Source organism: Tamandua tetradactyla, chromosome 1 (assembly GCF_023851605.1).
Source record: "Tamandua tetradactyla isolate mTamTet1 chromosome 1, mTamTet1.pri, whole genome shotgun sequence".
NCBI classification, from domain to species: domain Eukaryota; kingdom Metazoa; phylum Chordata; class Mammalia; order Pilosa; family Myrmecophagidae; genus Tamandua; species Tamandua tetradactyla.
Window position 1 is genome coordinate 63194246 of NC_135327.1, and position 22951 is coordinate 63217196.

Consider the following 22951-nt stretch of genomic DNA (forward strand, 5'->3'; position numbering starts at 1 on the left):
AATGGCTAAAAAGCACATGAAGAGTTGCTCATTCTCTTTATCCATAAGGGAAATGCAAATTAAAACTACAATGAGATATCAATTTATCTCAGAAAGGCTGCCATTAAACAAACAGGAAACTACAAATGTTGGAGAGGATGTGGCAAAATTGGAACATTTACTCACTGCAGGCAGGACTGTATAATGGTGCAGTCATTATGGAAGACAGTTTGGTGATTCCTCAAAAAACTAAACATTGAGTTGCCATGTGACTAGGCTATACCACTACTTGGTATATACCAAGCAGAGCTCAAAGAAGTCATACGAACAGACATCTGCACACTGATGTTCACAGTGGCACTAGTCACAATCACTAAAAGATGAAAGCATCTGTACCCATCAACAGATGAGTAGATAAAGAAAATGCAGTACATACATACAATGGAATATCGTGCAGCAGTAAGATGAGATCCCACAGCATATGAGAATGTGGATGAAACATTAGGACATAATCCTTAGTGAAATAAGCCAGACACAAAAGGAGAGATATCGTATGAGCTCAGTGTTAATACTCTGGTGAGGATGACAATGTCAAGGCTCAAGTGAGCTGAAAGAGTTGCTTTGAATAATAAACCAAGAAGTGAGGAGCTCCCAGATGGAAAGTTGATGCAACTTCCTCTGATATTTTGCTCTAGTATGATCTGGATAAACATTTGGAGGATAGATGGGGAATGTGGTGCTTTCCAGCCCAGATCACCCTCCTTCCTTTCCCCTTCTTCTCTCCTCCTTTCTTCCTTCTCTTTTTCTTTCTATTCTTCTTTGCCTCTCTCAAATTTTTTTAGTCCCTAAATAGAAAGAAAATAAAAAATAAAAAAATCACCTTATTCACAAAGTTATATATTTCATTTGTGAAATAGTTTCAATTTATCTGCTTAATGTGAGAGGAAGGGCAAAACTGGTGATTCAAAGGTCATGACAAAGATTTAAAATAATAATTTTCAAGCAAAAGCAATGGACTTGATGTGCAAGACTTAATAGGATTAGTTGGAATTTTTTCAAAATGCCCCCACATAGCCTCATTTCATAGCCTCAGATCTAGTACAATACTTGTGATGTATGCTGGTATAACTGTTTCCTCTTGAGAACCAGGTATGTTAACACAGAAGATCCTATCTCTCCAGGAACAATTGTTTCTACTGAGTCTTACCATAGATAGCTTTGGCTTAGAAATCTTCAATGTGTCATTTTGGCAACAACAGTAAAAAGTAGCCGAGACAAAGAGGACACCTAACTTGTAGATGTACCAGAAATAGCTGAGCACCCAGAAATAAATGGATATTAAGATCCATTGGGCTTAGAGGCTGGGATTGGATATAATGATCCCTGATACCAAATATTCCTGATATCTGAATAATCCCAGGAGAAATTCAAGCACCACTTATAAAGGAACTATGAATTCCAGGTGTTTCAGTATCTTAACTTTTAAAACAAATCCCATATAATAGGACAGATTAAACAAGGGGAATTTATTGGCTCACATTTAGATGTTAGAAACCTTGCTTCCTCCTGGGGTTATCTTCTGCCTGAGTAGCAATCTTTGTAGTTCCCTGGAATTTCTGTCACATAGTAATGTACATGGTGTCTTCTTTTCTTCTGGTGTGCATTTATTTCAAGTTTTGTGAATGCTCCCATGGTTTTACCTTCTGTGCTAAATTACCTTTCTTTTTAAGGACTACAGCATCTTGGAATAAGGCCCACCCTCATTCAGTCCCATCACATTTTACTAGTAACATTTTAAAGTTCATATTTTCAAATAGGTTCATAACCACAGACCCTGGGTTGGGACCTGAACATGTCTTTTTTTCTTTTTTTTTTTCAGGTTCAAAGTTTTCATCTTTTTTGATATTTTTATGGACAAATCTTCACACACATACAGTCCACGCAAAGTATACAATCAATGGCTCACAATATCAACACATAGTTGTGTATGCATTACCATGATCATTTTTAGATTTGCATCACTCCAGAAAATGAAATTTAAAAACCTCATATATCCTATAACCCTTACTCCTCCTTCTCAGTGACCACTAGTATTTCAATCTACCTCATTTTTTACCCTTTATCCCCCCTATTATTTATTTGTTATCCCTATTTTCTTCATCCTCTGTCCATACCATGGATAAAAAGAGAATAAGATACAAGGTTTTCACAATCACACTGTAAAAACTACATGGTAATACAATCGTCTTCAAGAATCAAGGCTACTGGAACACAGCACAACAGTTTCAGGTACTTCCTTCTAGCCACTCCAATACACCATAAACCAAAAGGATATCTATATAATGCATGAGAATAAACTCCAGGATAACTTCTCAACTCTGAAATCTCTTAGCCACGGAAACTTCATTTTCTCTCATTTCTTTCTTCCTCCTTCTGATCCAAAAGGCTTTTTCAATCCCATGATGCCAGACTCCAGTTTATCCTGGAGTCCTGTCTCAGGATGCCAGGGAGATTTACTTTACATTCCTGGGAGTAATGTCCCACAAAGGTGGGGAGGGCAGTGAGTTCACAGGTCAAACTGGCTCAGAGAGAAATGCCACATCTGAGCAACAAAAGAGGTCATCTGGGGGTGACTCTTAAGCATAACTATAAGTAGGTTTGGCTTCTCCTTTGCAGGAATAAGTTTCAAAGGGGTGAACCCTGAGATTGAAGGCTCAGTCTTCTGAACTGGTTATCCCCACTGTTTCGAGAATATCAGGAATTACCCAAATGGCAAATCTGAACATTTCTTCCTTTCTCCACAGTCTCCGAAGGGGGTTTTACCAATATTTTTTATTCTCTATCCAAATTACTCTGGGGAGTCATGCTTCCTATCTCTGAGGAAGTGCTGACCTGTGCAGCCAGGTCACATCTTCCCCCTGCCCACAAAGACACAAAGTCAACCTGCAGCCACAGCTCTGTGCTTATGCACAAAGGGCCCCACAACCTAGATCAGCACACAACAGGGTTACGACCCACAGACCTGTGCACATGCATAGCTACATCCTTCTTGGCCTCTGGGCACCCACGTTCACAAGCACCAGGGCAATATTGCCAACCTGTGCCTATACCTACACTGTAATGCATCACCACACTGCTGTGCCTCACCCCATACCCTGCACTGTGCTACACACCCATTCCGCAAACACAAGGTTTTAGACTACTGAAGGAAATTAACTCCCAAAGTAAATCAATCAAGATATTTACATGCAACAAAAGCAACAGAAGATCGCTAAGCATATCACAATGCAGACCTAACAACCAAATTAAAAGAACCAGAGAAGACACAGACTTCAGAACAACTAATCTAAAATGCTCATATAACTCTACTTAATAAAATAAGTGGGATGGCTAATAACTTAAAGGAGATGAAGAAGACAGCAGAAGAGCATACAGAAGAATGTGAAAGAAGGAATAGAAGAAAGAATAATAGAGATTAAAGACTCTGTTGACCAAATAAGAAATATACTAGAGGCACATAACAGCAGATTTGAAGAGACAGAAGAAAGAATAAGCAATACAGAGGACAGGGTAACTAATTTCAAACGCTCAAAACAGCAAATGGCAAAGATGGAAAAATTTGAATTGGATCTCAGGGAAACAATGGACAAAACAAAGCATGCAAATTTAAGAATCACTGGTGTCCCAGAAGGAGAAGAGAGGAATAAAGGGCTAGGAAGAGCAGTTGAGAATACAATGGGAGACAACTTGTCAACTCTTATAAAGGACATAAACATACAAGTCCAAGAAGGCCAACAAACTCCAAGCAGAGTAAATTCAAATAGGCCTTTCCCAAGACACATACTATGCAATCTGTCAAATGTTGAAAAGAAGCAGAAAATTCTGAAAGCAGCAAGAGAAAAACAATTTACTACACACATGGAAAACCATATAAGAATGAATTCAGGCTACTCAAACGGCACCAGGCGGCGGAAAAGCAGTGGTATGAAATTATTTTTAAGATCCTGAAAGAGAAAGACTTCTAGTCAAGAATTCTGTACCCACTCAAATCGTCCTTCAAAACTGAGGGAGAGATTAAAATTTTCACAGACAAACAAATGCTGAAAGATTGTGTCAACAACAGACAGGCCTTACAAGAAATACTCAAGGGAGTTCTGCCAATTAAAAAAAAAAAGACAGGAGAGGAAGATCTGGAGGAGGGCACAGAATTGAAGAGTATCAGTAAAGGTAATTTAAAGGATAAAATGAGAACGAGGGAAAAGAATATACAGAGCTGACAAATAAAATCCAAAAGATAAGATGGCGGATTCAAGAAAAGCCTTTGCAGTAATAACTTTGAATATCAACAGACTAAAATTTCAGTTCAAAGATACAGATTGGCAGAATGGATTAAGAAACATAATCCAGTCATATGCTGCTTACAAGAGACTCATTCTAGATGCAAGGATACAAATATATTGAAAGTGAAAGGATGGAAAGAGATTTTCCACACAAGTTGTAACCAAAAGAAAGCAGAAGTAGCTACATTAATATCGCTAAAACAGACTTTAAATGTAAAGACATCAAAAGAGACAAACAAGGACAGTATATATTAATAAAAGGGACAATTCACCAAGAAAATAAATGTATACGGTCCCAATCAAGGAGCTGTAAAGTATATGAGAGACAATGACAAAACTGAAGGGAACAATAGAGGTTTCAACAATAATATGGGAAGATGTCAATATAGCACTCTCCTCTATAGACAGAACCAGGCAGAAGATCAACAAGGAAACGGAGAAGTTAAGCAACTTAAAGAATGAATTAGACCTAACAGACATATATAGGTCACTGCACCCCAAAACACAAGGATAAACATTCTTCTCTAGCATTCATGGAGCATTCTTAAGGAGAGATCATATGCTGGGGCACACAACAGGTCTTTTAAATTTAAAAACACTGAAATTATTCAAAGCACTTTCTCTGATCACAATGGAATGAAACTCGATCTCAATAACCATAAAAGAATGAGAACATTCACAGATATATGGAGATTAAATAACATGATCTTAAAAAAACCAATGGGTCAAAGAACAAATTGCTAGAGCAGTAGCTATCTGGAGACGAAAGAAGATGAGATTACAACTTATCAGAACTTATGGGATGCAGCAAAGGCTGTGCTAAGAGGGAAATTTATTGTCCCAAATGCCTATATTAAAAAACAAGAAAGAGTATAAAAATTGAGGATTTAACTGCTCACCTGGAGAAACTTTAGAAAGAACAGCAAACTAACCTCAAAGCAAACAGAAGAAGAGAAATAAAGATTAAAGCAAAGTTAAATGAATGGGAGAAAGAAAGAACAATAGAAAGATTCAATAAAACCATAAGCTGGTTCTTTGAGAAAACCAATAAAATTGATGGGCCACTAGCAAGACAGAGAAAAACAGAGAGGATGCAAATAAACAAAATCAGAAATGAGAAGAGATGCGTTACAACAGACCCTGAAGAAATGAAAGAAATCATAAGAGGATACTATGAACAACTATATGCCAACAAAGTAGACAACTTAGATGTAATGGACAAATTCCTGGAAACACACAAACAAGCTACACTGACTCAGGAAGAAATAGGAGATCTCAATAAAAAATCACAAGTAAAGAGATTCAATCAGTCATCAAAAATCTTCCTACAAAGAAAAGCTCAGGGCCAGGTTATACACTATGACCAAGTGGAGTTTATACCAGGAATGCAAGGATGATTACTGATGTAATACAGTACATTAACAAATCGACTGGGAAAAATCACATGATCATTTCGATTGATGCTGAAAAAGCAGTCAACAAAATTCAACATCCTTTTCTGATAAAAACACTCCAAAAGATAGGAATCAAAGGTAACTACCTCAATATGATAAAGGGAATATATGAAAAACCAATAGCCAGCATCAAACTCAATGGAGAAAGACTGAAAGCCTTTCCCCTAAGATCAGGAATGAGAAAAGGATGCCCACTGTCACCATTATTATTCAACATTGTACTAGAAGTCCTAGATAGAGCAATCAGGCAGGGCAAAGAAACAAAAGGCATCCAAACTAGAAAGGAAGAAGTAAAACTCTCATTATTTACAGAAAATATATATCATACTGTACTTGGAAGATCCTGAGAAATCTACAGCAAAGTTACTTGAGCTAATAAATAAATTCAGCAAGGTGGTAGGATATAAAATTAATGTGGAAAATAAGTAATGGTTCTATACACAAGCAATGACCTAACTGAGGAGTCAGTTAAGGAAAAATTATATCCAAAATAGCAACTAAAAGAATAAAGTACTTAGGCATGAATTAACTAGGTACATAAAGGACTTGTACACAGAAAACTACATAACACTGCTAAAAGAAATCAAAGAAGATCTAAATAGGTAGAAAGTCATTTCCTGCTCATGGAAAGGAAGGCTAAATATATTTTAAGATGTCAATTTTACTCAAATTGATCTAGAGTTTCAACAGAGTACGAATCAAAATTCCAACAGCCTACTCTGAAGACTTGGAAAGCTACTTACCAAATTCATCTGGAAGAGAAAGAGACCCCGAATAACTAAAAGCATCCTAAAAAAGAAGAACAAAGTGGGAGGTTAAACATTCCCTGATTTTAAAAAAAAAGTGGTCAAAACAGCATGGTACTGGCCCAAAGTCAGAAGCACTGACCAATGGAATCAAATCAATAGTGCAGAAATAGACCCCCAAATCCTCTGAACTGGAACAAAATAGTCTCTTCAACAAATGGGCACGGAAGAACTGCATATCAATAGCCAAAAGAATGAAAGAGGACCTCTATCTTACACTCTATACAAAAATTAACTCAAAATAGATCAAACACCTAAATATAAGAACTAGCATCATAAAGCTTCAAGAAGAAAATGTAGGGAAACATCTTCAAGACCTAATAATAGGAGGTAGCTTCCTAAACTTTACACCCAAAGCACAAGCCACAAAAGAAAGAATAGATAAATGGGAACTCCTCAAAACCAAATGCTTTGCATGTCAAAAGACTTGGTCAAGGGCGGGCCGCGGTGGCTCAGCGGGCAAAGTGCTTGCCTGCTATGCCGGAGGACCTCGGTTCGATTCCCGGCCCCAGCCCATGTAACAAAAACAAAAAAAGAAACAAATTACAATAAAACAAGAAAATGTTTAAAGATGTTTCCCTTTCTTCCTTCCTTCCTTCCTTCTATCCTTCCTTCCTTCTCTCTGTCTTTCCTTTAAAAAAAAAAAAAAAAAAAAAAAAAAAAGACTTGGTCAAAAACGTGAAGCTGCATTCAACTCAATGGGAGAAAATATTTGGAAATCATGTATTGGACAAAGGTTTGATAGCCTGTATACACAAAGAAATCATACAACTTAACAAAAGAAAAACAACCCAATTATAAATTGGGCTAAAGATATAAATAGGCATTTTTCTGAAGAGAAAATACATATGGCTCAAAAAGACATGCAGAGATATTCATTTTCATTGGCTATAAGGGAAACGCAGATCAAGACTACAATGAGATACCACCTCACACCTATAAGAATGGCTTCTACTGAACAAACAGGAAACTATAAATTTTGGAAGGATGTGAAGAAATGGCACACCTATAAGAATGGCTTCTACTGAACAAACAGGAAACTATAAATTTTGGAGTGCATGTGAAGAAATGGGGACACTTACGCACTGCTGGTGGGAATGTATAATGGTGCAGCCACTATGGAAGACAGTTTGGTGGTTCTTCAGGAAATGAGAAATACTGAGTTGCCCTGTGACTCACCAATAGCACTACTTGGTATATAGCCAGAAGAGCTGAAAGCAATGACACAGACATTTGCACACCAATGTTCATAGCAGCATTATTCACAATCTCCAAAAGATGGAAACAAACCAAATGCCATCAACAGACGAGTGGATGAACAAAACGTGGTATATACATATGATGGAATATTATGCAGCAGTAAAACAAAAATGGTGTCCTGAAGCACATGATAAGATGGATAAGCCTTGAGGACATAATGCTCAGTGAAATAAGCCAGAAACAAAAAGATAGTTTGATTCCATTTTTATGACCACGGTAAAATAAAATCAGAGGCTTATAATACAGAATATAGGTTACTTAGAGATACACAGAAGCTAGAGATGGGAGAACAGTTAGCTAATGAAGTTGAACTCCAACGCAAGGGACCAGATAGACATGAAGACAGTTCTCTAATGGGTCTGTAAGTAATATTACCATATTCAAGATGAACAAGATTGAAAGGGGTTGTATAGACCTATGTGCACCACTGATTAATACTAGAAATATAAATTAGCTCTTCCAAGAACTACTTCAAAGGTATGATTCTGTACAAAGAGTATTTAAGTCCAGGGTATGGGGGGATACTGCTGTTGCATGCTATAGGTTATATTTACATGGAAATCATCAGCACAACTACAGCAACAGCAGAGGTAAATAATGGGGGGGAGGGACCAGAGTTGAGAGGAAGCTTAGATTTCCTACTTGGCGAGGGTGTGTTTACTGGTTTTCCTTCCCTTGGGAACAACAAAATTATCTAAAATTGAGAGTGTTGATGGATTGTGGACTTTGGGCACTATACATGATCCCTGATGAATGCAGGTGGCTGAAGGATGCACTGACTGAGAAGTGGATTAGCGAACAATGGTGTATACTTATGTACGAATGTTGTGCTGCTACTAAAAAGGAACAAAGTCATGAGGCAAGCATGCTGTTAATGAACATGTGGGACATATGGTGAGGCAAAATAAGAGAGAAACAAAAGAACAACAATGGTATGGTTCTCTTTAGAAAATGCTCACAAGTAAACAGGGACCTAGATTGTAAGCTTTTATAGCAGACACATTTAGTCCGGACTAGTAATTATTATCTATGGATTTCGAGATGCTATTTTATATATATATATAAAACCTCATATTTAGAGATAAGAATGAAGTCAATCAGGTTGGGGTTAAAGTAGTTTCTTACACAGGGGTAAGGAAGACAATGCCTATATTCTAGAACCACACATACTCTGTGAGATCAAAGGAAGAAAGGTTTATTTGATCTGGTAATGAAATTTTCTGTAGCACATAATCTAACACAACCTCTCTGTATAGCCCATTTGAACAACTGAAACACAGGGAGCCCAGAATAAGAAAAAAATCCTTTAATCCAGTAAACTTTAATGTAATGCCTGTATACATCCTAGAGTATTTTAAGCGGATAATCAAAAAGTATTGGCAAAGTTTACATCCCATCCTTGAGGGATGGGAGTAAAAATATGGAAATATTAAACTTTACCATCAGGAAATCCCCTGATACTGTGCCAAACTTTAGGGACACCCAAATCAATAGGCCACATCCTTGATCTTGAGGCTTACTCTTGTGAAGCTTATGTAGGTAGCAGAGAAATTTAGCTTACCTATAAGTATGCCTAAGAGTTATTTCTGGAGGACATCTTTTGTTGCTCAGATGTGGCCTCACTCTCTCTAAGCCCAACTCTGCAAGTGAAATCATTGACTTTCCCCCTATGTGGGGCATGCCATCCAAGTGTGAAAGTCTCCCTGGCAACATGGCGATAACTCCCAGGGAAGAATTCTGCCCTGGCACTGTGGGATCAACAATTCCATCCTGAACAAAAGGGGGGAAAATGTAACTAGTAAAGTATCAGTGACAGAGAGAGTTAAAATAGAGTCGAGAGGCTACTCTGGAAGTTGCTCTTATGCAAGCTTCAGCTAGACATTGCTACCTATCATAACCTGCCAAACCCCAACTAAGACCATTTCAGACAATCTTAAAGAACACCTATGGCAATATATAAGATTCCACAGGGGAGTTCCACGCACTAGTGTAACTTTCCAGAAGCCAACATCCTCTAGATGGGTCCCTGGAACAGAAAAGTCCTGAAACCCAGAGGGACCAGCCTCTCCAGAATATCAGTTACTTCTATCTCCCTATCCCAAATTACTGACAGACCCCTCCAACATGAAGAAGTTGGACTGGCCATAGCCCAAACATTCCTAAAGAGAGGGAACAAAACATCAAAGGTGATGGTTGAGTTATACAGAGAATATAGGATTTAACAAATGAATATGAATGCTGAATTACTAAATTGATATCTCTTTCAGTCTCCGTATCTTAGAGCAGCTAGAATAAAAATCTAAAATTGTAATCCATGTCAAACTCTGAAATCTGTTCTACAACTAACTGTGGTGCTGTGCTTTGAAATTTATAGCTTTTTATGCATGTTACTTTTCACAAAAAAAGTAAGACAAAAAGTTGATTGTGGTGATAAAAAAAATATTTAATAAGCCTTCTAGCCTCCTATATTCTGAGCAGCTAGAAGGAAAGATCTGAGAGGATCATATAGTAGCCTATGACACACTCTGGGATCTGTCCTGTAACTATTTGTTGAAGAGTGCTCTGAAAACTACTGCTTTCTTATTTCTTTGCTTTGTATATACATTATACTTTACAATAAAAAAGTCAAAAAAAAATACAACATGCCACCAAAAGTTGTGAATTAAGAAATAAATCTCAAATTTAAAGGCTTGCATACGAAAAAAAAAAAAAAGGCTTCCTGATGAGGACTCACTGTTACTGATACTATTAAATTATGTTTTAATGCTTTTGAACCTGAAATCAAAGTGTCTAAGTTTTCATAAATTCAAACAGTTTGAACTACAAGTTCTCTTTTTTTGCCTCATTGTCAGCCATCTCATTTCAGGTTTCCCTGAAAGGGTTTGCGTCAGTGAATAACATTGGCTTTTACTTCATTATCTTTGAAAGTGACTCAGGTAATCCCCATGTAATTCTATAGCACTCCCTGGTTGTGCACCGACTCCTTCAAGCTCTTCAAATACTTCCCTCAGAAGTGGTTTCCTTGAATATTAATCCCAAAACCTGGGCTATAATAAATAACAAATGCCAAAACAGTATCTGTCATTCTGTCAGTAAAGTTCCTGAGCATCTTCATATGTCAAACTCTGATATTCAAAGGTATGACAGACAGATCTGACACTTGACCTTCTGGAGTTCACGGTCTGTGAGGGGGGCAGGCAATTAAAGTGCATTATTAGTAGTAAACATTTTGAAAAAAACAAAGAACCATTAGCGACCTCTGGATAGGCACCAACATTGTACTTGAATATTCAGTGAAGGCTTCCAAATTATTGACACATAGTCCAGTATCTGAAAGAAGGCTACACTGGATGTGGCTGCAAGGTGCTCCAAGAATAGGATACTGCTTGGGCAAGTCACTAATGCAATTTTAGAGGTAGGAATCTCCCATTTGCATGAACATCCTAACGCAATATGATGGAAAAATATGATAAATCATTTAGATCTAACAGATACATACAATCATTTAGATCTAACAGATATATACAGAACACTCCACACAACAGCAGAATATACATGCTTCTCATGTGCACATGGAATATTCTCCAGGGTAGGCCATACGTCTGGTAATTAAATAAGTGACTCAAGAAATAGAATATCTTAACAGAACTATAGCTAACAGAAAGAGCGAATCAGAACTTGAAAATCTCCAAAGAAAATTCAGGACAAGATGGCTTCATGACTGAAATCTCTGAAACATTTAAAGAAGAATTAGCACCAAAATCCTTCTCAAACTCTTCCAAGAAATAGAAGATAGTGGTATACTAAGTAATTGCAAGTCCAGCATTGTGCGTTTATAAATGCTGAAAGCATCAAAACTACAATTATCCTTCAAGAATATAAGCACCAAAATCCTCAACAAAATAGTATCAAACCCAATCCAGCAGAATATTTATTGGAGTACATGTTATGTATGACCAAGCGGGGCTTGGCTTGAGCTAAGAATGCAAGGATGTGTCAACATATAGAAATCAATTAATGTAATACTCCATATTAACAGACTGAAAAAAACTAAGGTCTAATTTGATGCAAGAAAAAAAATTGATGAAACCCAACCATTTTGATGATAAAAACAATCAACACACTAGGACTGGAAAAGAACTTCCTTTACCTAATTTGGGGATTCATGAAAAAGTCCACCATGAAAAAGTGCACAGGAAGCATCATAAGCAATGCACAAAGCCTGAAAGCTATCCTCCCAAAATCAGGAACAAGACAAGGAATCCTGCTTTCATTTTCTGCTATTTAATATTGTACCGGATATTCATGTCAGGACAATTTGTCTATTAAAAGAAATAAAAGGCATGCAAATTGGAAAGGAAGAAATAAAGTTATCTCTATTGTGAGATGACATGATCTTCTAAAGAAAGAATCCTACAGAATATACACATACATTTGTACTTACACGCATACACATGCAAACACCCCATCAGGGCTAATAAATGAAAGCAATAAAGTTGCAGAATACAAGTTTAACATGCATAAGTCAGTTGCATTTATGCATATAAATTATGAGGAATCCAAAAAGGAAATAAAGGAATAATGCTAATTTACAGTGGCATAAAAAAGATTAAAATTCCAATATAATAAGCGGGTTATAATTTTGAATTTGTCTGCTATTTCCAATCAAAATGAACAAGTGAGTGTCCCAGAGAATGAAGTACTGACTACATTTATTATCTGTGTAATCAGGGTGTGAGCCCTGGAAATACAGTCCTTATTAGGTTTAGTGAATGTTTTAAAGGAATACAAAACAGAGATTATATTCATCTTGAGAAGCAGAAACTGTACCAGGTAGACCTTTGGGAGAAGAGCAAAGCACTGCTTCACTTTGGAAATTGTTTTAGAACTTAGTTGACCTCACTGAGTCTTCCGATTTTTGAGTTCCAATGAGCTCTCCACACAATAGATATAAATAGGCTCATTTACTCACACTTTTATAAGTCTGACTTGACTTTTTCATATCACACCAAGATCTTACATTTTATTGTATCACTTCTCCCTCACAAACTCATTTCCTATTTTGAAAGGAAAATTTCTGTCCATTCCCCATTTTTCTCTTGAATCTATTTCATTACTTAATTGCCACCTCCAAGATTCTAGGTTTTTGCTGTTCTGTATTGTAAGTGCAGAACACTTGTATGCCACATACAGCTATTGAATTTAAATTAATCAAATTTAATTAAAACTACAATACTGAGTTTTTCAGTACCATTAGCTAAATTTCAAATGTCCACTAGCGACATGTGCATGTGTCAATAAAGTTCCTGAGCACCTTCATATGCCAAACTGATACATGGACACATGTGGCTAGTGGCTTCTGTAATGGACTGGGCAGATACACATTACCTTGATTGCAAAAAGTACTATTAGGCATACTGATCTGGATCTTTATTTTTTCTGTTTATAAATGATTTATTTCTTGTTTCATTTTATTAATTCCCTTCTGTCTTTCCTCAAATGATGTTTCACTGTATTTCTGTTAACTTCTTAAGGTAGGAGGTTAATATCATTAAATTATTTATATTAACTAATATAAGTATTTTTCACAGTATAAGAATAATATTTCTGGGACTACCAGTTTAGTTTTGTGACTTCAGCAATTTTATAAAATGTATTCAATTATTATTTTTACCATAAGAACATTTTAAAAATTTGTGCCACTTTTATTTAGAGGCATTTTCCCTCTTCATTTTCACCTCCTAAATTATATTTTGTTTGTCACTATTTTATGGTTTTATTTCCTTTTAAATAGAAAATATTGGTTATCTCTTTCACATTTTTTAGGTTTTACTCCAAGTCATTTTATGAACCATTGGTGTGCTGGGTCCAACAGCTGTTTTTAAAGAGATTTCTTCATGACACTATTCCTGCAAAGGAGAAGTTAAGGCTACTTATAAGTATGCTTAAGAGTCACCCTGGGAACCTCTTTTGCTGTTCTGATATGGCCTCTCTCTCTAAACCAACTTAGCAGGTGAACTCACTGACCAACCCCGCTACGTGGGACATGACTCCTAGGGGTGTAAATCTCCCCGGCAACATGGGACAGAACTCGCAGCATGAGCCAGGACACTGCATCATGGGTTGAGAAACGCTTCTTGACCAAAAGATGGAACAAAGAAATGAGACAAAATAAAGTCTCATTCAGAGGCTGAGAGATTTCAAACAGAGCTAAAAGGTTATCCTGGAGGTTATTCTTATGCATTTTATAGACATCTCTTCTTAGTTTATGGTGCTGGAGGGAAGTATCTGAAATTGCTGAGCTGTGTTCCAGTTGCCTTGATTCTTGAAGCCCACTGTATAATAATATAGTTTTTACAATGTAACTGTGAGATTATGAAAAACTTGTTTCTGATGATCCTTTTATCCAGGGTATGGGCAGATGAGTAAAAAAAAAGTATGGGTTAAAAAATAAATAATAGGGGGGATAAGGTTTACATAAATTGAGTAGATTGAATTACTAGTGATCAATGAGAAGAAGGGGTAAGGGATATGGTTGTATGAGGTTTTTTTTTCATTTCTTTTTCTGGAGTGATGCAAATTTTCTAAAAATTATCATGGTGATGAATACACAACGATGTGATGATACTGTGAGCCACTGATTATATACCACATATGGACTATATGTAAAGATCTGTCAATAAAAATATCTTAAAAAGATAGATTATCTTTTCCGGATGTAGTATTTTCATGTATATGTTTATCAAATAATTGTGAAATTCATTCTACTTTTTTTTGAGAAAGCAATAGGGATTTTCACTGTGAAAACAAATAAGAGACAAAAGCATATCAGATAACAAATAAGTTAACAGGACTGAGAGGGAACTCTACTTAGCACGGGCATGCTAAGCTCATGTCAGCAAACCAAAGCTTAACTAAATTTCCATTTCCTGTAACTGCTCCCTCTCCCAGAACCTGAAAACAATCCATCATAATTTGCCAGCTCCATTTTTAACCCTGTAGCTTAAATTCCTCTAAGTCATGTCTAAGCCAAATAAGGAAAGTTATGCACCAATCAATAAGACAATTTTCTTTAAGACTACCTTGTTCTCCCTATAAAATCTTTCCTCTTTGCTCTCACTCTACAAAGCGCCCCTTCATTTTATGAATTGGATATTGCCTGATTTATGAATTTATTCATTAATAAGGGTGTGAGAACCAAAGAGTTGATTTTCTGTGGAATTTTTTTGGCTTTTTTTGCGTGACAGTTTTTTGACGATAACAAGATCTGAAGGCAAGTGCTACGAGCTCTGGAGTCAAGACAGATGAAGGTGACTACTGAACCCTTTGAGTTTTCTGTCCTCCAGACCTTCTCCAAGGTTCATGAGTGAGTCTCTCTCAGATCTCAGCACCACTCTTTTTTGGATATGACCTCTGCGATCTCCCTAGCTCTCAGTCCAAAGGTTGGTGGGTCATTCTTATTATTATGAAAGATCAAATGTGGAATCTGAATTCCTAATCTTTTGGTGAAATCCAAAGTTTCATTTTGCTGTTGGTTTCTTTGCCTGTGCACACAGTAAAAAATGAAATGATGAAGATGGAATCCTAGAACTCTTAAAATTTAGATCCTCCACCCACTGGCACTATGTCATAATAATGTTCAAAAATTGGGGGTTAGAAGCTGTGCCTAGCTAACAAAATGGCATCATCTCGCCAAAGACAACCTAGGGTTTCAATGTCCATTATGGGAAATATTCCAAATAGACAAAATCACTTGGAATGCATACCAGAAAAGGAGCTTCCAAACCAAACAATCAAACGGAATGGCAGTATATTAAGAAATTGCAATATTCTAAAATTGTTTAATTAAAGGATTCTTTGCAAAAGACAAATGAGAAATTAAAAGCCCATGGCACTTATGTTTTTCTAACAGCAAAAAAAAAAAAAAAATTTATAGAAACTTATAAGCTATTTCTGTGTCAGTAGGTTTTTTTGGCCTATTTTCCTACCTCTGAATAGCAATACCAAATTAACTTATAACACTCCTTAAAAGAGCTGTATTCAAACAGACTTAAAGATAAACAAGCACATAAAATTTTTAAAATTTAAAATTTAATAAAATATTAAAATTTAATACCAGAAATTAAAGAAAGCCAACTTCTAATATTTCCAATGGGAAAAAAAGAATATTCAAAGAACTAAATCCAATGTTTTGAAAAAAAATTAAAGTTCCCATAATTCAGACAAATCTGAATAGGACTAATGTTATTAGTTAAATAAAAACAGCTATGTCTTTGGAATTATCAATGCAAGTACAATATAAGCAAGCATATTCTTTCACTCTGCTTGAGTGTGTTCTTCCAATATTTTTATAGGATTACTGATCAAATAAACTAGCACTGTATTTATTGGATCTTTAAAATGATGACCAATGTAAATTTTTTTGAAGGATGTTAGCTTGAAGAGGTTTCCAAGATATTTTTGATAATTTATGTGTAAGGTATGCAAGACTCCTTTTGTTTAGAGAAAAGAAAGTAGTTTGTCTTAAAATAACCATTTGTTGCAAAATGAGAAGAATATATAGTAACATTCTGAATGAATAGAGAAAGTTGTAGAAGGTTTGCAGAAAAGGTATTTTATTTGACATGGTTAAGCATGGTTAAGATTTCACAGAATTTATAAAATTTTAAGGGTTTCTTTATCAGACAGTATCTTCAAGCAAAAGAAGAATTTGGTTTTATCTGTTAAAATGAAAGTTTATATACATTATCAGTCTTGCTCTTAATAAGAAGTTTTAAAGATTTTTTCTTAACTCTCAGTAACCTGCTTTGAAGGCAAACATTCTGAATCTTATCAGAATAATCTTTTGTGTTTTATATGGAACTTTTCATCCTTTGTTGTTTTAGAAACAAGTCTTCTCACTTTTGAAATAATTATGTATATGCTATCTCCTATCTTTACTTTTAAAATCTTTTATTGTCACTTTGGTTAAGCAGGAAACTAAATATTTTTTTCACAGTTACCCATGATCCTATTTAACAATGAAAACCTGGTAACTTTTGATACATTGCCTTACCAAAATTCTCCAGGTAACCCCTGGAAAAATCACAAAGACTTTTTTCTTCAACCTTGTAAATTGAGAGGTGTTAAAACTAGTTAGGTTTATTTACTGGGGTAACAGTTGCATGGGAAGTATTATCTAATTAAAAAGCATTTTCTAATCTTCCGATGGTTAAATTTATAGAATACTGTGTTATTAACACAAGCATCTTAGAAGTTTTAAATAAAGTTCTTAGTGATTTTTCAATATCCTCACTGTGAGATGTCCAATTACTCATATGCCTGATATTGGACAATGGTATTGTTGTTCTTAAGTCCAATTATTCTTAAAATAATGTTTATTATACTGTCATCATATCATCTGTAAAACAGCAATAAGCTAACTATGGCCATTTTAAGACTTCTGTCATTTACCATTTTATTCCGATGCTTCGCTGAAAATATTTGCAATGAGCTAAGGGCCATGTTTGCTTCATCTTCAACAAAAAGGATTATCTCAGAGACCTATGAAAAGGACTATGCAAAGTTCTCTGAAGTACATACAGGCTTCTAATGGTATTGCTTAAAGAATTTCAGAAGCATATCACTGAAATGAGTCAAGATTTCCAGAATTTTAGTGAAGAAGCTGGTGGGATCATGAAATTGCTAACACTAGATCACATGAAACAAGGATTAATTACCTAAGACTAAATAAATTGATGAAGAAATATTAAAGTTTTGTTCGGATTCGTGCTAATAATTTACTATTCTGCTTTCTAGATACAAGGAATCCTTTAGCATTTTCTCTTACTCTACTTATAAACTCACTAAACTTCATCTTTATTTCCCTGCCTGACCAATCCACAATTAGGAAAATGCTTATTGAATAGTGTTATTGTTTTGGCAATATAATTATCCGCATAGATGTAACCAGAATCTGTCCTCCTTGATAAGAGGAAATAATAGGAGACCCTGGTTATATAACCAAGTCTTGGAATAGTGACTCAAGAACAGAGGAAATTACAAACCTATTGCCTATAGGTTTAGGCAGTTATCGGCTGTGCTTACCCAAATTGTGTAAAAGTCATAGCAGAAGCTCCCAAATTATTTTAAAACCTCAGCAAACTTAGCACTGAGCAGACCCAAAATTTTTCCTCCAGAAATCTGACTTCTTATGAGATCCTTCTACTTTCACCTTCTAATTGTCACCTAGCGCTGCAGTGTTCTTAACCCTTTATTTGATCTGATGAGGCAGAATCTCATACATGTAAGTTGGTAACTTCACAAATGACTCCATTCATGCTCTTTTAACCATCCCAGATGTCATTCTATTTATTATTGCTTCTTAGCAATAATGCTAATTCTGATGATAAATTCCAAGCAGACTACTCAATTACTAATCACCATGAACTATCTGAATGAAGTAGCCTTCCACAATTTATTTCTGCTCAACAGGATGATGACCTCTGTGCTCTAACCTAGCCTTCTTTCTCTCTGAAGGAAAAATCTGTTAACATCTATACTAATAACACATATGCTTTTGGTGCAATCCATGATATCAGCATACCATGGACACAAAGATGGTTTCTTACTTCTTTCAGTACTCTAGTTCAAAACAGACAAGTAAACATGTCCCTTCTGCCACCTTACTCCCATTTATGGCTGTCATCATTAAGACAGAAGCTCATACAAAAAGAACTGACACTGAATATTTAAAAAAGAAAATGGCCTTGCAGATTTTCACGTGAAAACACTCAACTAAAACAGCTGAGATTATATATTTAAGTAAAACTGGTTTAATTAACTGAAGAAACTGGCCTCATCTGGCCCCATTTTGCCTTTGGTCACGATGATTACTCATATGAAATATGAAAAACAAACTTTCCTTTTATGTAATAGTTAGTGGCAGATCTATGGCTCTGTGAATAAAATTGACACTGCTCATTTATTGACACACCAGGAAATGAACCAATTTGCAAATTCTTAATGCATTATGCCAAAGATGATCTCCAACAGAGAAAGGACACCTTTCCTGACTCAGGAAATTAATCATAATCTGGAACCAGTGTATTGGGTCTACTGGAAATGCCAGTTACAAAACACAGCCCAGGAATATCACTAAAAGGAAGCCTACCAATTGCCAGGAACTTCTGACACTACAATTAAATTACAGGGTGCTGAACCATGGGTCCACATCTCTAAATTGAAAAAGGCTGCACAAGAGAATTCCAGTAAGATGGTGGAATAGGAGAGGGTAAGGTCATCCTGGCTCTGTGAAGCAAGATATGATAGAAAAATGAATGCGACCATGGCTCCAGGTGTAATTGATCATGTAGGGTCTTCTACCCTGCATTGGGATGCCCTAAGTGTAAAAACAAGAGGAACTGGCAAGGACAGAGCAGGATCAAGGAGTTCAGTCATGACTCCACTTATCTCTACAACTGGCTTGAGAAGATTTTCCCTTCAGCTTCATAGCTGGGAGTACCCATGGCAAATTTGGAAGATAAGAATGCTTTTCCTGTGCACGGACTCCACTTACTCAAGGCAAAGTACGTACTCCCCACCCCTGTGACACACTGCTGTGGGCACCTGACATTTTTTTTTTTCCTTTTTGGCAAATACTGGGGGTGCCCTTCCCTGGGAAGGAGAGGGAAATGTTGAGTGTGTCTGTTTGGCGCCCATCCATTGAAAGAGACTTGTTTGGGTCCTTATACTGCTCCCCAGCCCCATGGAGGACTGAAGATTGCAGGTGTGTGCAGACTGAGAGGTAAGGCCAAGGAAATCAGCAAGCTGAGTGCTGTGACTGGCCTCCAGCCATTTCCAGACTGGCTGTGGGCAGGTGAAGATGAAATACCAAGTCCTTCAGGACAGCATCATCACGGGGGTAGGGAGTGCAGGGTGAAGTCTGTAGGTCACTAAATCCATTGGCCACACAGGAGAACTCTCTGTTGGGGTTTCTGCCACGCATCCCCTAGTCCCTGGTTGGCAGCCCTGACTGGAGCCCCATTAGGTTTTCACTTGATCTGGTCAGTACCCATGGTCAGGGTCAGATGGGTCTAAGGGGACAAGAGGGCTGAAGGTTGTTCATAATGATATAAAGGATGTTAAAAGGACATTGGAAGAACATAAAGAAGAATTTGAAAGAACAAACAGAAAAATATCAGACATCACAGAGACGAAAGATACTGCAGACCAAATTAAAAACATGAGAATATATGATGCCCAATGAATGGAGGTGGTTGAAGGATACACTGACTGAGAAGTAGATTGGCGAACAATGGTGTATACATATGATTAAATACTGTGTTACAAAAGGAACGAAGTTGTGAGGCATGCAACACTGTGAATGAACCTGTAGGACATTTGGCGAGTCAAAATAAGCCAGAAACAAAAGAGCAAATATTGTATGGTCTCATGTAGAAAATACATATAAGAAAACAGTGGCATATATTATAAGTTTTTATAGCAGTCACATTTAGTCCAAAGCAGTAATTGTTATTTCTGGATTTTGAGAGGCTGATATATATAACTAATTAAGAATACAGGGGTAAGGAAGACACTCTGATTAGATGGAAATATGACTCCACCCATTCCAGGTGGATCTTGATTAATTTACTAGAGCGCTTAAAGGAGAAACATTTTTGAGAAACCTCAGAAATGATATAGCAGACAGAAACTTCAGAACAGAACTGACACAGATGCCTACACCTGGAGAACAGACGAGACACTGGTGTTTGGAGATGCTTGGAGCCCAGCAAATGTTGCCATGTCCCTTAGCATGAGCTGTTAAGCAAGCCAGAACCTGGAGACAGCCAAGCAACACCACGAGATGAAAGCCAGAGAAGCAAAGTGAGGTATCCCCACAGGAACAGAGGCTGAAAGCAATAGAGCCCAGTTATAAGGGACCAGCAGATGCCAGTCATGTGACTTCCCAGCTGACAGAGGTGTTTCAGTCCCACTGCTTTCCTTGAATTAAGGTATCATTGTTCTGGATGCCTTAGTTTGAACATCTTTACAGCCTTGTAAGTGTAAACTTGCAACTTATTAAATTCCCTTTTTAAAAGCCATTCCATTTCTGGTACATCCCATTCCAGCAGCTTACAAACTAAAAGAGATACTTTTCCAATGAGGAAATACAAATGGTTCAAAAGCATATGAAAAGATACCCTACTTCACTAGCTGTCATAGAAATGCATACCAAAACCACAGTGAAATATCATTTCAACATGTACTGGAATGCCCATTATCAAAACAGAAAACCATAAGTGCTGGAAAAGATGTAGAAATATAGGTACATTTATTCACTATTAGTGGAAAGGCAAAATGATGCATCTACTCTGGAAGACAGTTTGGCAATTCCACAGGAAGCTACAGTATAAATTGTCATATGATCCAACAATCCTATTACTAGGTATATGCTTGAAAGAACTGAAAACAGGGACGTGAATATACATTTGAATACCAATGTTACAGCGTCATTATTCTTGACTACCAAAAGAAGGAATCAGCCAAAGCATCCACCAACTGATGAGGGGATGAATGGATAAACTGACAAATATACACGGGATGGAATATTAAGCAGCGGTAAAAAGGAATGAAATCATGATGTATGCAACAATGTGGATGAACCTTGATGACATTATGTTGAGTGAATTAAGCCAGAAAGAAAAGGACAAATATCGTACAGTCTCACTACCACGAACTAACTATAATGAGTAAACTCTGGGAGTTAAATACCAGAGCATAGATTATCAGGAGGTAGAAAGAGGGTACAAACGGGACAAATACACGGTTAAAGAGTACAAAACATTTAATAAGGTGACTGTAAAAGGTTTGGAAATGGATACCACAATATTGTGTGATGGTAGCACAATACTTAAGTGTAACTAACAAAGCTGAATATAAGTAGGATTAAACGAGGAAGACCAAGTCCTGTTTGTGGCCAGAAGGAAAGCTAGAGGTGAAAATGAGAATGCACAGGTGAAAGTTCTGGGATGATATGGTCTTTCTATGCTCTCATTTTCCACTCTGTGAAGTCAGAACAATAAGAGGACCTATCTATCACTTAGACTTATAATCGATGATCCTGAGACCCTCGAGGATGACTATGAGTGCAACCTTTATTAATTGTCAGAATTTGTCATGTTGCTTATCCTCGCTTTGCCTAAGATTTTCATCTATCATTGTGAATAATAATTATGACTATCTCCTATGTAGTATTTTATGAGAAATGAGTTAATACACTCCAAGCACATATAATTTTGTCTAATGCACATTATGCTTTCAATTTAGAGTATGACCTGATAATCCTCCACGTTTCAAAAGAAAAGTTAACTCCCCTTTGGGGAGTTTTTATCAAATCAGTAAAATGTGTGCAAATTGATAAGAACCACGGGATAGAACTGAACTAGCAACCCAAGATGCCTATACGAGTACCCTCAATCACTACAATATGTGATTGCTCTTGTTAATGCAAATTATCTTCTTGAACTCTTAATGCATTATTATAAGAACAGCAATGTCTCTCCAAGTTGGTTCGCGCTAACTGAAAATAAAATAACATAATTAAAAACTTTTACCTAGTAACCGGGGCGGGTACTTCCAGCGCACTCCCGCTCCGCCTTCCACCGCTACGGAGGTCCGCGGGGCCCCACGCTGGCCGGGTTGGCGTGGGGGATCCTCCGAGTCCCCGGCCGAGTCAGGGATCTGCTCGCGCTAGGTGAGAGGCCCGAGAGCACAGCAGACTTACGGTGGGAGAGATACGGCCGACGTCGCCATCTTACGTCCACCTCGGCCCCCCTGCGTGCCTGGATACTGACGCTTTTGCGGTCTCACGACTTCTGGTCGTAGCGGAAACTCCCGGCGTATGAAACTCTCGCGATAATAGTCCTTTCCTCCAGCTAAACGAAAGAAGGAAAGAACGCGCCCTTGGTGTCCTCCTCTCGTTCTCACCTGTGAGGTCCGGAGAACGGCCGACTGTTTCCCAGGCTGGAGCATCTGACCCAGCGCAGAAACCCATGTCCCTAAACGATCACCATAAGAAAAGTGACGAAAGAACCGCCATATTTCACCTATTTTCAATGCATATTCTGTG

General features: G+C 37.0%; 1 protein-coding gene across 1 annotated transcript in view; it reads right to left on the minus strand.

Moving 5' to 3' along the window:
* LOC143648123 (uncharacterized) overlaps nt 1-22715 on the minus strand; it is a 55044-nt gene extending 32329 nt beyond the window's left edge. The window contains 1 exon segment of the mRNA XM_077117691.1: nt 22437-22715. The gene's annotated coding sequence lies outside the window, so the exon portion shown is untranslated.
* Between the last annotated feature and the right edge of the window lie 236 nt (nt 22716-22951).